At 41.2% G+C, this 16895-nt stretch overlaps 1 protein-coding gene across 50 annotated transcripts in view; it reads right to left on the bottom strand.

The window, feature by feature from the left end:
- The window catches only part of LOC141578987 (uncharacterized), a 196294-nt gene that overhangs the window by 120338 nt on the left and 59061 nt on the right, over positions 1-16895 (bottom strand). For 49 of the 50 annotated variants that reach the window (XM_074373133.1, XM_074373137.1, XM_074373213.1 and 46 more), the window contains 2 exons: positions 14838-14946; positions 14316-14439 (listed from right to left, as the gene is read on the bottom strand). The exons of the other annotated variant lie outside the window; for it this stretch is intronic. The gene's annotated coding sequence lies outside the window, so the exon portion shown is untranslated. The remainder of the gene's footprint in view (positions 1-14315; positions 14440-14837; positions 14947-16895) is intronic. 50 annotated transcript variants of the gene reach the window in all.

Genomic DNA, 16895 nt, shown 5'->3' with positions numbered 1-16895 from the left:
AAACACGCTACAGGGATGGATCTTACAACACAGGGAATATAGCCAATGTTTTACAATAATTATAAATGGAATATAAAAATAAAAATTGTGCAACTATTGTACACCTGAAACATATCATATTGTAAATCATCTATACCTTTATAAAAAATTAAAAAATAATTAAAAATTTTATCACTTTAGTATTCAATTCGGTTTTTAAGTAACTACTAAACAGCTTAGAAAGTATAAAATATTTAAGTGTGATAAGTTTATTTACATATTTATTTACTTTCAGCCTCCTGCTAAAAGAGAAATTAAACAATTTTTTTAAACACAGCTTAACAACCATAACAACAAAAAGACAAAAGTGAGAGTGAAGACAAAATGGAGATGGAATACTTAAATGAAACCAGGGGAAGGTAATGTCATAAAAATGAATGCCATGAAGTTAGGGTAAGTGTTAAAGGCCGACTAGAAATTCAGCTGTAAGATTCTTGGCAGCTAAAGCAAAAAGTAAAAGATGATGTGATGGGTGGTAGAGCTCAGTGGTAGAGCGTGTGCTTAGCATGCACGGGGTCCTGGGTTCAAGTGCCAGGGCCTCCACGAACAGATAAATACACCTAATTACCTACCCCCTAAAGAGCCCCAAAGAAAAGAAAAAGAGAAATTTGTTTCCTAAAGAAACCTGATATTAAATTTAGATTAAATACTTGAAAAAAAAAAAGTAAAATAGAAAAGATGAGTGACACAAGCGATAATGCCCGTGAGATCAATCTGCAGTGGCTGCTGGCACGTCCCCATGTCCCACGTGGGAAAATCTGAAACATCTTTCTCACCACTCAGAGTCATCCTCAGCCCACACCACCCCTCCACCTGTTAAATGCAGGAGCACGGGTAGGGCCCGGCCTTTGCTCTCTCTGTGTCATCACAGTGAGACAGGATGGAAGGGGGCAGAGCACAGCCATTCAAGGAAGGCCACAACAATTAACATCAAAATGGTGAAGGATTCAATCCCCAATAGGCCTTGAGGCTCAAGATGAAGAGATATAACTTCTAGCAGAGCTTGAGCTTCATTATACACCCATTGTAATAGTAACATGGTGAATAACATGCCCCAAGGCACCATGGCCATCCCAAGGCTAGCCACAAAAGGTCACAGGGTGGGAAATGGCCAACTCCCTGGGAATCCCAGCCCCTTGCCCTTAGGCTGCTCAGTCTACTTATTAGCATATGAAACCACCAAGCCCAAGGAAACGAGCAACACAGCGCCACCTCGCGGTCACCGCTCTCTCTCCCTCTTCCGAGAAGGCCCACACTCTGTCTGTGGAGTGTGTACCTACTTTTAATCTGAGCACCCGAACCCCACAACTCGTCCCCATTCTCTTGCCTTTCAATGTGTCTCTGTGAATAAATCTACCATTACTCAACAGTGGCTTGCTCTTGAAACCTTTCCTGCATGAAGCCAAGGACCCACGTCTGGTGGGGCACATTCCAGGGGCTCAACCAAAGCCTGGGACACAGCCCTTCTCATGCCCCACATCTGTTTTCTTGTATCAACAGGACTGGGATATGAAGGGAGTTCTGAGGCCCCAGCTAAGGGACAGAAGCAGCCCCCAGGGCTCAAAATGGCGGGCAGCCCCTCCCCCAGCAGGGGCCCTGAGGTCGGCCCTGTTCTCTGTGGTTCCCTGTTGTGCTGACCCCCTAGCCAGACAGCGTTCTCCTATGCCTGTCCCCATAAAACCCTTCTCTCCAAAATACAAGCACATCATGTCACAGTCCTCTTATTCAACCAGGAAGTTTTCAGCGCACTTTTTCCTTCCCTAGTAAAGAATCTATCTGTCCTCCCTCCCATCCCACCACTTCTTTCTTTGTGAGAACTCTGTACTCCTCACATACCATCCTGAACGCAGCCGCCTTGCTAGCTGGGACCGAGATGCTTCAGTCTCACACAGCCTGCGTCCTTTCACTTTCCCTTTCTACCTTAGAAAGTCTTTCCTGAGTCTCCCACCCCTCTGATTCTGAACTTCATAAAGTGCTGAGTTTGCAGTCACTGTGTGCATACCTCCCAGGTTTTGGCTAGTTTTCCTTCGAAAGATCTTCACTAAGGAGCTGCATCAAGAAGTTTAAAGAGGCTATTCTTACATCTGAGCTGAGGAGCCTGCATAAAATTTAAATGGCTTTGAAGAGAGAGTTAACCAGGGACAGAGAGGCCGCAGGTCTTAGTCAACAGTGTCATGAGGCAAAATGTTCTTCAAAGGCTCAGAGTGGCTTCTGAACACGGAGTCGGCAGGGAGGAGATGCCAGGCAGTGAGAGGGGTGAGTGACACTGGGTACGCTTCCCCAGCTGGGGAAGAATTGGATTTTGTCCTAGTTTTCCAAACAATTTCTGACTAACTTTTTCTCTTATTGTCACATACCATTTCCTACGAATTAAGAAAAATCAATGTCAGTCATTTGCGCCACTTGGTAGAAGCTACACGATGCCATTCACAGGGCTGGGATATAACAGCCACACCAGTCTAGGTTGAAAGACCAGTGGGGGTATTTCCAAAGTTATCACGGGCATGCAACAAACTCCCCAGCTTCAATTACCTCATCTCAAATGTGAGGCCAATAAAACTACCAAGCAAAGTGCGTGATGATTATGGCCGACATCTGTTTACTATGTAAGTGCCCGTAAGAGCTGCCGCTGAATGGGGAATGAGTATGATCAACGAGGCCAAGTCAACCTGGTCACACGCGCCCTGCCTTCCTGCGTTGGTGCAGGACCGGAGTTTGTTTAGCTGAGATGAATGCCCCCAGAGCAGCCCCGAAGGGAAAGTTCCCAGCTCTGCGTGGCGAGGCGTGTTCCTTTCCTTCTCAGAGCTGATCACACTTTGCAGTCGTCTGTTTTTACATTTATCCCCTTAGTTCCTGCCTACCCTCCGGAGTTTTGCAAAGCAGCACAGGTCCAGGTTTGTGTTGCTGCCTACTGGATATACTGGGCTGGGAGACAGGCGACCCCACGTCTGGCTCTGGGGCTGAACGGAGAGGGCAGAAGGCCCAGGGGCCCATGCTGAACCGAGGCCCCAGCACCCAAAATTATGGTCTGACTTTGGGCAAATTACACAGTCTTCTTTACCCTGAGATTCCTCACCTGTCCATGAAAATATCTGCCCATGGCATATACAGTTTCAAGGATTAAAGGAAATCACCAAATTCACAACCTATTCAAGGGTCTACCAGTGCATCCTCAACAGGCACATGCTACCTTTATGACTGTGACACACGCTAAGCGGGGCGGACAGACAGAGTGAACACTGCTAAGTGCCTGTTTGTTAAGTGTTTCATGAGTGTTATAATACTGTTTACAACTTACAACAAACCCAGGAAGAAACGAATATTATAATGCACATTTCACAGATTCACCAACAGATTAAGGGAGGTTACACTCTAGTCCAAGGCCCTTTGGTGAGGAAATGGCGATTTAAACCTGTATCTGAGCCCAGGCCTGGGCTACATCACTCTCCAATCCACCTGTCCAATACACAAGTTTGCACAGGCCAGCTCTTAAATGCAATGTTTGCCACCATTTGTCAATGTTTGCTAATTACCATAAACTGCTCTCAGAAACCGCTACAGAAAAGACAGGTGGACCCACATCCCTGCCAACAAAGTAGAGGAATTCTGCCTTGCCTTCTCCTGTAATGTGCAGAAACCCTTCCCTACATCACCAAATTCAAATGTATGCTTCATCCGTGTTTATGTTTGCACACGGAATATTAAAGTAGAAGGTACCTGCAGTAATTCTATCTCGATTCCTTTCCAAGTTTCCAGATTATCCACAATCAGTCTGTGAATGAAAATACTACAATGTGAATGAAAATACTGCAACCATGTCAGTAAACAAATAATGCTGAAACCAAGTCATCAGCGGCTGCCGCCATCCCCCAGCGAGGACAGGCCTGAAGACCAGCCTCTACAGCCACTCACAACAGTGCCCTCTGAACAGAATGAGAATAAGAAAAGACAGGATACTTGCCCTAGATAGCTAGGTGCTTGTCTAAAGAATGAATCCAGTGAGCCCAAATGATACATAGAAAATCACTAAACTCTTTAACTTGACATACCTGGCTTTCTTTAGATAACAAACAATGTTTTATTGTTCCAACTACCTGGTCTTTGTTGTAAAGCTCCTATATATCCTAGCTCGTCCTCAACCTTTTGGGAGCAGTCCCTCAGAGCGATCTCTGAGGCTGTCATCCCGGCTTGAGTCCTCCCACCAAATAAACATAACTCTTAACTTTTAGGCTGCACATGTATTTCAGTCAAGAGTTTTGGACACCATGAAGGGACCCAGAGCAGACTTTCTCCACCTGAACTCTCCGAGTAACCGGAGCCTTGGTACCAGCAGTGGCCCTTTGTGCCCATCCACCTCCTCGGGGAGTCCAGATGAATTTGGGTGAGTCTATCTTGGTTCTCAGATCTCCCATATTGGGTGATAATCCTGAGTTTTATTTGGCGGTGTATCCAGGTACCTGGCCCTCCAGTTGAAAGATACTGGGGGGGAATAACCCACCAAGTGGAGACATACTGTGTGGGGCCTGGTTGAAAGATAACGGGAAACACCCATCTTTAGGAGACGTCCAAGGTGGGGCTGGTTGAAAGATACCAGGAAAATACCCAGTGGAGACATCCAGAGTGGGTCCATGTTGAAAGACACTGGGGTCAGGACTGAGTGGTTAGGTAAGAGGCTGGTCTAATGTTTTCCTCAATTTGGTTACCTCCATTGAATTTTTCAGAATAAAAGTAAAACTCTTATGAGGAACCTTTCAACTCCAAAAATGGGACCCTCTTCCTGGCTGGTAACAGTTTTCTCGGATGACTGAGAAACTTGCAGGAGTGGTATAGGCAAAGACTTCATGCCACAGATTTGTCCCTGCGGGAAAACCTACTAGCAATTTTATTCTGACAACCCTACCTTAGAATGGGGAATAGAACTTTCAAAAAAAAAAAAAAAAAAAAAAGGAAGAAAGAAAAGGAAAAAAAGAAAAAGAAATGACAGATTGCCAGCCTCCAACTAATACCCCAGCCAGGTTTATATACATACAAAACTTACAAATTTAATTGGGAATTAAAAAAATTTCACTCTTAAAGTAACTAACCAGGCCTGATAAAAACATTTTTTGGAATTCTGGACTTATAAAAACCAAAACCCTTTTAGGGGGAACTTGGATTTCTCTTCCTGTGTCCTTGAAATATAAACGTTTTATCTTTCGCTGGGTGTTTTATGTGTGTGTATGTATGTATATATGTGTTTCCTTTTTGTTTTTAATGGAAAATTTGGACTCTGCCATGCAAAAGGTACAAGTATTGTGTACATATGTTGGCCACACAAATGAATTGGGATTCTCAACAATCCTTTGTACCAATTTTCAGGCATTTTGCCGTCTTAACCTTTGTTGCATCAGTCTGGACCATGAATTGCTTTACCTTTTGGAGAGTAAACTTTTGAATTTTATTTAGGCAGCACCCCTACTCTCATTTGGAAAAGCCTCTTCATCTTATTCGTTTAAAATCACTATATATATATAAATTGATGGCCATCTAATGGATCCCTTAATTTGGAAATTCTTTTAAATTGGTGAGAGTTGAAAGAGCTCTCATTATAAACAGCGGTTTTATTGGTACCTATTAAAATCAAGTTTAAAGGTAGAAAATATATCTAATGGTTAATCTAAGAACTTATTTTAAAAAAAACTGGTTTAAAAAGCTACATTTATGTTTTTCCTTTCCCATTAATGGTTTTAGAGATGTTAATAAAATCTTAGAATAATTAATGTTAATTAAGTTGAGTAACTGGAAAAAAGAATGTAAAAATGTCGAAAGATTTTTTTCTTAACGGAAAAAAAAAAAAAAGATAAGGGGCTTATCCAAAATGGGTAAATTTTTTTGATGGTTATTTTGAATGAGATAAATAAAATGGAAATTTTTTTATTTAGAGACAAGGTTTTAATACTACACTACGTAAAGTTAAAAAAAAAAGTGGCCAAAGAGATCACCTACTGCCCCCCAAAATTAAAGTTCAAACAAGTCCGTTTTATTTACCCCAGTTTAAAATGTATGTATTTATAGGGATAGATACATATAATATATTTAGACTGTGATATTTGATCAATGACTGGGGCAACAGACCAATTAATCAAATTAAAAGTTGAGAAGGGCCTAAGTTCTTTGGCTCAAACTTGGGGATCCCAGAGACTTTTCTATAAAATTAGATACAGTGAAAAAAAAAAAAGAAAGAAAAGAAAAGAAGAAAAAGGCTTCTGGCATTCCTTCCAGAAATAAAAATTATTGATTAAACCTAATAAATATTAAAATTAAAGGTATAAGGGTTACTAAAATTGAGATAAAAGTTTGTAAAATTGGTATGTTTAAATGGGCTTTATATAAACTTTTTGCTTAATTATATTGTGGGATAGATATGTTTCAATGTAGAATCGCTTCCTCTTCTTGGTATTACAAGGCTGGGCACATTTCTGTCTCTCAGAAAATATTAATTGAACAAAATAAAGGAAACCAATAGAGTTACATGAGCCGTCCAATATAATGTAAAACTAAAAACTAATATTCAGTGGCTAATAGAAAAATATAATAAGAGGTTTACCCTGGGTTTAACTTATAACTCAAGGAAAAGAGACCTTACTAAATGCCTTATGCAATCTTTGGAAGACAAGATAAATTGAACCTTAAAGTTTTAAAACATGGAATTCTTTGTTTACAGCTCTTCTCACTGATATAAAAAAGCCAAATAAGGAGATACAATTGGGCCTGCGTGACAGAGCAGTTCTCTGGGGAACTGGAAGTGTCTGTCATTGTCTTGCAGATCAGAAATGTATATACAGCAAACAGTGACCTAGAACTGAGCCTAATTAGCTCAATGAGAGAAAACTTAAGGCCAAAGAAATTTTTGGCATTTTAGAACCCAGAACTCTGATGGGTCCGTCAGACTTTGTCAAGAAATCTTAAATGTCTTTTTCATAAATAGTAAGCCTTAGTGATTTGAGCAAGCAAATTCAGCTTACTCCAACTATTATTATACCTATCTTATAAGTAAGCTATGTGAAAGTGAAGCTATGAGATCTCTAGCTTTGGTCTGTTTATAAGCCTGAGTACACATTATAGATGTGAGATACTTCTACTGCTAAAAAAATAAAAACAAAGTCAAAGAGCTCTGCTTAATTGACGTAAAAAGTAATACCTTACAAATTAAGTATTTTTAAAATAAAAACTGACTAAGTTGACCTTCAGGTTCACGTGAACTGGAAAATATTCAATATTAAGATAACACTTGGTATTGTTTAGTTTATGTATGTTCTAATTAATATAGACATCTTTAAAGTCATCAATATTAAGTATAATACCTTTACTGTACCTAGGTTTAATGAAAGTCAAATAAGATCCTGTTATATCTGTTACAGATTTGTTAAAAAAATAATAGTAATGTGGTGTGATAAAATTTGAAGTAAATTAAATGCAAATGAGAAGAGAATTTTGGGTAAATTTTTTTAAATATGTATTTAAAATGTATGCTTAAGATAATCACTAAATGTTTGGTATCTAAATTCTAGAGTTGTGGTAAATTAAGTTAAGTGATAGGATTTTATTTAATAGCTGTACCATTTTCAGATAAAATAAGATTGAAATATGAATTACTTAACATATGACTTCCTCTTACAGAGAAACTAAAGGTGTTTAGAAATATTAATAAATGCTTGGTGCCACTCTGAAATAGTCTCTATTATTAAGGGAAAGATCTCAGTATCCTAGGAAGGTAAGATAAATGTGTAAAGGAAGATATAAGGAATGGAATTATATTTTGTTAATGAAAAATAGTGACTTTGTCCTGAATCTGGTTACTTCTGAATGGAAGAAAAAATAAGGGACACACATATAAGAGTATAGAAAGCTGGGGAAGGATTGTGGAAGAGGAACCCTGAGGAAAGAGTTTTGTACGTGGTCAGAATTGGCTAAGTTTAGAATCAATTTGGTCAAAGTAAATGAATCTTAGAAGTAAGCTGGTACAAGACTAGATTTGGTTTTCTCTCTGTTAAGGGGACAAAATTTTCTTAAAATATTAATCCACCTTCAGTAACAAATTGTAAAGCTTCTTATGCGACTTAAGTGATCTGTTGTGCCTTTACCTTTGAAATATTTTCTTGTTAATGAGTAAGTACTACTTTACAGTGATCTATACGTTTATCTGACCAAGTGTTTTGAAAACTTTTAACAAGCTCCCCAAATATCAATTTCTCATTAAAATTCTTTTAGTCTCCAGTTAACTATGGGATGCTACAAAGGGTCCCTGAAACATCTCAAAGAGAGATTTTTAAAGTAGTAAGTTTCATTTGGCATGTTAACTAACATGGGAAGTATTGTCAAATGAATAGTAAATCTTCTTAGGTTATATTGTATGAGAAAATATTATTAATATAGATATTCTAGAAATTATATGGACTCCCTAACATTCTGGTATATCTGAAATGTTACCAGTCATAATTCTGGTTATTGTGACCAGGTTTCTTTATAGATTACAGTGTAATATTGTTTAACCATGCTGTTAATTCTGTTGTCATTTATAGGCAGGTAATTGTTTTCTTCTGATGATTTTGCAAAATACTCTCTCTTCAAGGAGATTTACTGATTTCTAATAAATTTCAAACTATAGCACTGAAATAAACTGGGTAAGAAATTTTAAAGGTCTAATGAAAACTCTGATTAAAAGAATTAGTTACGTGGGACTGAGTAAACTGATGAATATGGTTACAATTTTTGATTTTGTCTGAAATACTACTGGCTTTTAACCTGTTTACCAGACATAAAGAAACTCTTCTCCTTAAACTAGTTATGATTCACATCAATTTGATAAATTATACCTATGTAAGCAGACTTAGAACAGTTATCTTTTCTCTCTATCTGATCTCTCAAGAGACTAAAATCTTTAAGGTCCCCAGTGGCTCTATGAGATAAATTAGGAAGATCGTCTCCTAACAGGTATAGGAACCTCAAGGTATTTTAAGGACTTCAAAAAGAAAAGAATTTACCTAAATCTGTTAGGCAGAAATCTATGACAAGCCCTTGACGGGGCTTTCCTGGCCTTAGCAAACCTTATTAACATTCTAGCTTAAAAGTCCTTATTAAAAGTTCCAACACAGCCAATTTAAAAGAGCCTATATGATCAAATAATCAGACTTAACTTGTAAACAAATTCACCTTGATTTGACTATATTTGATAAAAATGAGGGAACTTTAGAGAGAAAAAGATTATATTTTAGTAGATATTAAATTCTCGTTTTGTTAATTGAGGTCTATATTTAGTAAGACACTTCCCAGATCATTCCTTGCTGTCATGTTACATTGCTGCAAAGTTTAATTGAATTATTAAAAGGACACTGTATGTTTCTTTCTGAAGCTTAGTAATATATCCTTGGGTAAAGATCCAATGCCCCATGACATGCGGCCAGGGGATTATACATACTGGAACAGGCATGACTTAAAAAACTGTCTCCAACATGAATGGAAGGACTCTATCAGGTACTCTTAACTAGACCATACACAGCAAAGCTGAAGGAAACTGACTTTCAGATTCATTTCCAATCAGAAAGAGCCCCTGCAGTGCACTGGCCTATAGAGCACTGCTCACCTTAAAACAAGGCCCAAATGGAGAAAAAGCTACCAGGCCAGGATGAGAAGACGACGACATGAGGTAGACAGCTGACCCAAGACACCAGACCAGGCCTGTATACCAATTACTTTGATAATTTCTCCTACCTTTGATTATGAACTACTCCAATTGTTAAGTTTATGGTAAATTACCTATGTCTAGTACTTCTGTGTTACCTTGGTGGGTTTCCCTACTCCAAGGCTCTAACTAGATAGCCCTCAGAAACGTTATTCTAAAAAGGAAATTATAGTTCTGTTTAGGCCACTGTTGATCTTACAAGGTGGGAGACCTCACCTGGCCAATTAATACCTGCTCGAAGCCTGACCATAAATACGAACTTTCTCGTAAGATCACTCAAACTCAGTCAGAAACACAAGAAAAATTTTAACCCAAAAATATAACTTCTTGACTATTAAATTCTTAATCGTGACTTTATTAACGTTACTAGCTCTATTACTTATATCCTGTCTATTTTATAAGATTGTTTTCTCTTACATTTCCAAAGTGTAGCTAGGCCTACAACAAGATTGATGATGGCAAATCATATTGAAGAAATACATAAAATTTATAACCCTGCATAAAATAATTATAGCAGTGTGATTCTAGGTATGGGAATGAGCAACGAAGGGTAAACATTTCCTGGATCATAACAGACTAGTAAGACAGGCCATCCAGAGAACTTTTAGTATCAACAGGGCCTGATAAAAACACCTAACACCTTGAATGGCAGGTCAGAAGTTTCTTCAACCTGAACTAGGAATGAAACTTCATAGCACCCTGGGACAAAATTGGTCATGAAATGTCTCTCAAATTATTGGTCGAATTTAGGACCAAGGGGGAGCACTGTGAATGAAAATACTACAATGTGAATGAAAATACAGCAACCATGTCACTAAACAAAGAATGCTGAAACCAAGTCATCAGCAGCTGCCACCATCTCCCAGGGAGGACAGGCCTATAGCCCAGCCTAGGCAGCCACTCAGAATGGTGCCCTCTGAGGGGACTCAGAGAAAGAAAGGACAGAATACTGGCCCTAGATAACTAGGTGCTTGTAAAAGGAATGAATTCAATGAGCCAAAATGTTTACTTCCTCCCATACAAAGAAAATCACTAAATTCTTGAACTTGAGATGCCTGGATTTCTTTAGATAACAAGCAATCTTTTATTCTTCCAACTCCCTGGTCTTTGTTGTAAAGTTCCTATATAATCCTAGCTCCTCCCCTACTTCTTGGGAGCAGTCCCTCAGACAGATTTGAAGGCTGTCATCCCGCCTCGAGTCCTCCCGCCAAATAAAGCATAACTCTAAACTTTCAGGCTACACATTTCTTTCAGTCGACAAGTTCCAGAATAGACACAACTCATCAATTCTGTAATGGAACACACTGGATCAGGAACCAAAAGCATGTTCTAGTCCAGAAAAACTATGGGACCCTCTTTCTTCCTGTCATTATACAATCCCACCAGAACTCATTAATTTGCTGTCTGCTCATCTGGCAACCAAACTCAGAGTAGAGTCAACTCAGCAGAGTGCCGTGCTGGGGAGAACACCCCGCAGCAGCATGGCTAGCTGCCTGCCCCCCGCACGCTCTGCTGACGCCTAGTGTCCTCCGTGGAGACCAGGCCAACAGAGCTATTCCCAACAGCTGCAAAGTCCCACACATTAAATAAAAGCGTTTTATTTTATACGATATGTTACGTATATAACCATCTCTGAAGACAGCTTTGCAAGAAGCCCAAATCTTCAACATTAATCTGCAAAGGCAAATGCTGCCCCCAGGGGAAAACAAGTCTTAAAACGATGCTAAGGCCTCCAAAGTCCTCTCCAGGACCATCAATCAAACTGCCTGCAAGCCTGCAGCTGCAGGCGTCTACATGTCTCTTTTTAAAGCAACCCCTTCCTACCTTCGTGTGCTACAATGTCCCTCTACGCCCTCCCATCTGAGGGTAAGAGCAGCCAATGCAGAACCTTGCAGGGAAGCACTGACAAGCCTGGACAAAGAGGATCAGAGCTAAACTAAGCCTTCTGATGACACGAGCTTGTCACTGTGTCATTTTACAGATGAAGATATATAGAGAGAGGTGGGGTGATCTTGCTCAAAGTCACACAGCTAATAAGTGGCAAAGTCTGTAACCCAGCTACAACCTCCGGTGTGACGCCCCTGCTGGGACGCCCACAGGGTTCTCTCGTGCCTGCCGGACCAGTCCTTTACTGTCACTCATAACCCACCACAGGGTCTGACACTAGCCTGCATTTTCAGACTCTTCACCCTCTAGTTTCTCAGAAACAAGGCTGCTCGGGACACTGTGTGACTTCCAGCTCCCCAAACCCTCCATGCTCAGGGTGGTCTTGCCTGTGCATCCAGCACCCTGCTCAGAGGCTCTTCCTCCCCTGCAGGAGGATGTTTCCACTCTCCACAGGGACACCCCCACAGGGAAGCCCTCTTTTCGCCCTCAGCATGGCAGGTGTCCCAGGCCACATCCCGAGCTGCCCCATTAGGACTGCTGGTGCCCAGATTTGCTAGTCAGACCAGCAGCCTCAGAGCCAGGGTTTATGCCCGGGTCACCCTGCAAACCTACTGCCCGCCATACAGCCCCCAGCCAGCTGGTCACCTGGAAGTCACAGCAAGTGCCCCACCCAATCCCGAAGTCTCTTCATTTGCCAGCACCGCTGATGACTGGTCTCCAACCTTTGGTCAGTTTTGCACAAAACAGCAGCTTCCACTGTGAAGCAGGGGGTTTTCTCTTCTGCTCACCATCCTTATTGGACAAGTCAAGGGAAACCAAAAGGCCTTTTCTCAACCCTTTTCTGATGACACCCTCCCACCTACAATATTCACATGCTCAAGAGCTTTGGGTCCACGTGGTTTTGTTTCCCATACGCTAAGTGGCTCAAAACACTGCGGGATCCTTTCTCTTTTGAGAGTATTTGTTTGTACTGAGTTTATCGGCTTTAATCACTTTTTGTGTCTCCCTTCAGTGTCCCTAGCAGTTGCCACTTCTTACTCCCTTCAGCAGCCTCCCTCCCAACATCTAGTCTAGGAAATCAGCTGTGATGAGTGACCCGGGGGCAGTCACAGAAGATGGAACTAAGGCACAGAGAGGCGACATAATTTGCCTGAGAAGATCAGCTTCAAGCCCCAACACTGTGTGTCACGTCCCTCTGTTTAACACTTATGCTAAACTAGTTAACTTTTCATAGATTATGGTTGTAAACAGATGAGGTATCAAAATACATACAAGGACACACATCAACTCTATGATGTTCATTAACTCCACTATTTTGTTTCTATTTATTTTATTTCTGTTAAAAAAAAATTAGGAACCTCTGCAGTCAATATAGCAAAATGTTAATGAGTTTTAAATCCAGAATGTAGAGGCGTAAGTGTATCATTAATCATGATTATTTGTATGCTCACAAAATGATTTGACAGTCTCTCTCCCCTCCCGCTACTCGCTACTGGCTCTCACCTGAGCTCCCAGACCACACATCAAACAGCCTTTCACTTTACACACAGCTGAACTCATCAGTTTTCCCCCAGAGCTCCCTCTGCAGCTTTCCCTCCTCAGAGCACAGCAGGACCATCACTTACCTCATTAATCCACCCAGAAACCTGGGCCTAACTCCATCCTACCTTCACAGACATCATTCATCCTTTCCTTTTTACCACCTAAACATGCCTGAAGTCTGTTCGTTTTTTCCCAGTGACTGTCCACTGACTGTCCCACCGCTCAGGTGGAAGCCACCAACACTGCACACCTGGACTCACGAGTCTCCCAAGTGGCCCCACAGCCGCTCTCCCATACTAGACACAAATGGGATATTGTCACTCCCGTGCTTTTATGACTCTTTTCAAACCTACTGTTCTTAGAAGAAACTCCAAGTTTTTCACCTGGTGAAGGTGTTTGCCATGAAACTTTGAGCTCAGGAACGGCAGGACCCCCCTCATTCTTGGCCCTCCCCTTTCCCCAAGGCCCAGCCCTCTCCCCCTCAGCCCCACCCTCTGGCAATGCGCTGGCTCAGGAGAACCTGCTGAGCTACACCAGCCTGTATTCTAACCCTGGTCTTGAGTTCTTAGCAAACTGCTTCACTTATCCATACAAATCCAAGGTAGATTAGAAAGATTTTAGATGTTGAGCTAGACTATTGATTTGGGGATTTTGCACTAGCAACCTGCAAGTACATGTTCTAATGATTCTGTCTTCTTAAAACCACACCCAGGTTTTAGTAGTATTTGTGGAATGTCTTCGGAGTAAAAGGGACTGTACTTTAACAGACTATATGTTTTATAACATGAACAACACGGACAGGGTCACAAATGGAATCGCCTCACAAGTGACAGAAGACAGGTGAGAGGCACAAAGCAACAGGTCTCAAAGATGGTAAGAGCAAAGTTGTTTCGCCAACCCCCCAAAAATTCCTGAAAGAACCAAAAATTCTGAATTTTGAAAGTAAAAGGCTATCATATATAGAAATAAAATAAATGATCCTCTTCATCAGTGTTTCAAGATCTGACTCCAGATATTTTAGCAGGCCATACTGAATCCTAGCACAGTAAAATCAGATGGACTAGTGGTGAGTGAGTTCCAGGAAAACGGCAGTAATTCCTCCACTTGTGTAAAGACATACACTCACCTGCCGAAGGTGAATGTAGAACGCATTCTGGAAAAATTTGGAAGCTTCCAGTGTCCGCTTCTGATTGGCAAGGACACCGACAGCTTGGGAGCATGCTTCTAACTCAGTCACCGGCATTCTTACACTGCAGGGGGAAAAGGAGGCCCTCAGTCGAGAGCAGAGATATTCCTGTCGTGTCTCCCAGGCCGCGCCTCGGGGACTCAGTGCCCTGCAGCAGCCCGGCCCCAGGCGAGGACAGACACGCAGCGTGGCCCACCCAAGCAGGAGGGGCACTGTGCTTGAGAAATCCCATCCCCGATGGGGGCAAGAGGGGCTGGTGGGGTTGAGTGAACGTATAAATGCCCACAGAAATATGCCTGCATTTATTCAAGTGATACAAGCAACAGTAGCAGGCTATTTAACAAAATTTCAATTTTCAGTGGAAATTTTGCCATTCCTTTCCACTTGTCCCCTGCACTCTGAGACAGGCTTAGGCTTTCTCACACCTGCAACTCTGAAGCAATAGTTGTGAAGTCATTTTACCTTGCTGCAAGTGTCCTCGCTCCCCGTGTCACTGTGTCTGTCCTCTCTTAACACAGTCTGATATCTTCCTGGATCTCTACCTGAGTTCCTTTCTCCTCCTCCTCAGATCCTGAGATAAAGGACAAGTGAAGACACATGACCAGAAAAGGCACTGTGGACTTGACCGAAATCCACAGTGACCCCCTAGGTGAGTGCTGCCCACCCCTTACCTTCGATTCTCAAGTTTCTGCCCAGGGTGACATCCAGCCCAGAGAGGTGGCCCAATTAAAAGCTATGTGGCTAGGGCACGGGGACAGGTGCAGGAGCTGGTTCCGGGGCCAGGCCCCTCCCCAAGTCTGCTCCCCTCTCAACCGAAGCCAAGCTGCCAAGCACTCAGGCTCCGTGATCTGATGTCCTTCTCTTCTACTCTACTCCAAACCCTTTTCCTTTTCCTTTTTTCCCTAATTATCCCCAGCTGGAGTGATTTATCAATCGCAGTATCTAAAAAATTTCCTGCAGCCGAAAATGAGGTCTCCAGATATCAATGCCCATATGCTGGCTCCTGAAGAGAGCCGCTGGCTAGGGGGACCCTCACCAACACTCACGGGGCATCAGACATGTTCCAGGGTCGGCCACCCCCAACAAGAGTTTGCTGTGACCCCCTATGCCCGCACAGCATCCCTACTCACAAAAATATAGTTGGCCCACTTATCGGTTATTAAGAAGCAAAAATACAAAATTGCTCATGTTTCTTACTAAAATTATCTATGAAGTGGAAAAGGGAATTGTAATAGAAAAGAACAATTTTGACCCCATGTTAGGTCTGTTCCTTTGGCTTTAACCCTGTGCCCTGTTTTCTAGGCTCAGACTTGCTATCTCTGCAACATTTGTAAAAGAAAGTTGCCTTTAGACTGAAATATCTAGGACAGCCTCTACTCCTGGCCGTGATCTTGAAGGATGCTAACTAATCTGCACTTATGTAGAGATGGCAAGTTGCAAAATAGAGAATAACTTTGTTTTATTTTTGGAGGTTTTACAGGGGCAACATGATTTGATCCACATGGACAGCTGCAAGAACAGCGGATTCAAAGGACAAGCAATTCATACAACAAGAAGTTTCCAACAACCAACTGCAGCCCCACCCCTTTTTAGTATAAAAGGAGACACAATTCTGACTTGGGGAAAATGGTTCTCCAGGACATCAGTCTGCCATCTTTTGGGTCTGCCAGCTTTGCAAATAAAGTCACTATTCCTTGCTCCAACACCTCATCTCCCAGTTTATTCGCCTGTCATTTGGTGAGCAGAATGAGTTTGGACTCGGTAACAAAATGACTGCATTGGAGGTAGTATGTCTCCACTCTTTCCTCGTTTCCAATATGTAACATGCACATTATTTATGATCTAGTGCAAATAATTCATCAAAGACAACCACAAAATGAAACTATACTCACCCAGCTATCAACACTGAAGTCAAAACCTGTCAATTTTATATGCTGTTTAAGAACACAATGGAAAAACCTAACATAGAGATTCGATTCCACGGAAATATTATTATTTCTACTCCTTCAAAACTTTTTCTTTTCTATTCTATTTTATTTTGTTTTGCTTATTGAAAAGAAAATAAAAGTCAAATCATTTTATTTCACGTATTTTTGTTATAGCTACATACTTTACTACAAAAAGACTTAAATTGCAATAAAAAATTGTTCATATATTAGTATAAAGCTATATACACAATCAATGGGGATTAGGAAAGGAATGGACATTTACTAAAAATCCACTGCAATCCAGTCTTTTACAAGCATATCATGGAATATAAGCTCTATTATCCAGGGAGCCTCACCCACATTCTCACTACTGAGTCCCTTAGTAATCAACCACTAAGTCACCAGCATAGAACCATGTGATCAGTATTTTAGGAATAAATGAGGGAATTAGCTCATTCAATTCTAAAACAAAAACCCTAAAATAAATACTGAACTTATTTACAGATAAACAAAATTTGTCCCCAAAAACGTAAAGTTTCTTCCTCAAGGTCACAAAGCTAATAACTGGTAAACGCAAGATTTGAACTAATCT

This window comes from Camelus bactrianus, chromosome 1 (genome assembly GCF_048773025.1).
Source record: "Camelus bactrianus isolate YW-2024 breed Bactrian camel chromosome 1, ASM4877302v1, whole genome shotgun sequence".
Taxonomy (NCBI): Eukaryota; Metazoa; Chordata; class Mammalia; order Artiodactyla; family Camelidae; genus Camelus; species Camelus bactrianus.
Note: the sequence above shows the minus strand (reverse complement) of the source record. Positions and strands in the feature narration are given on the sequence as shown.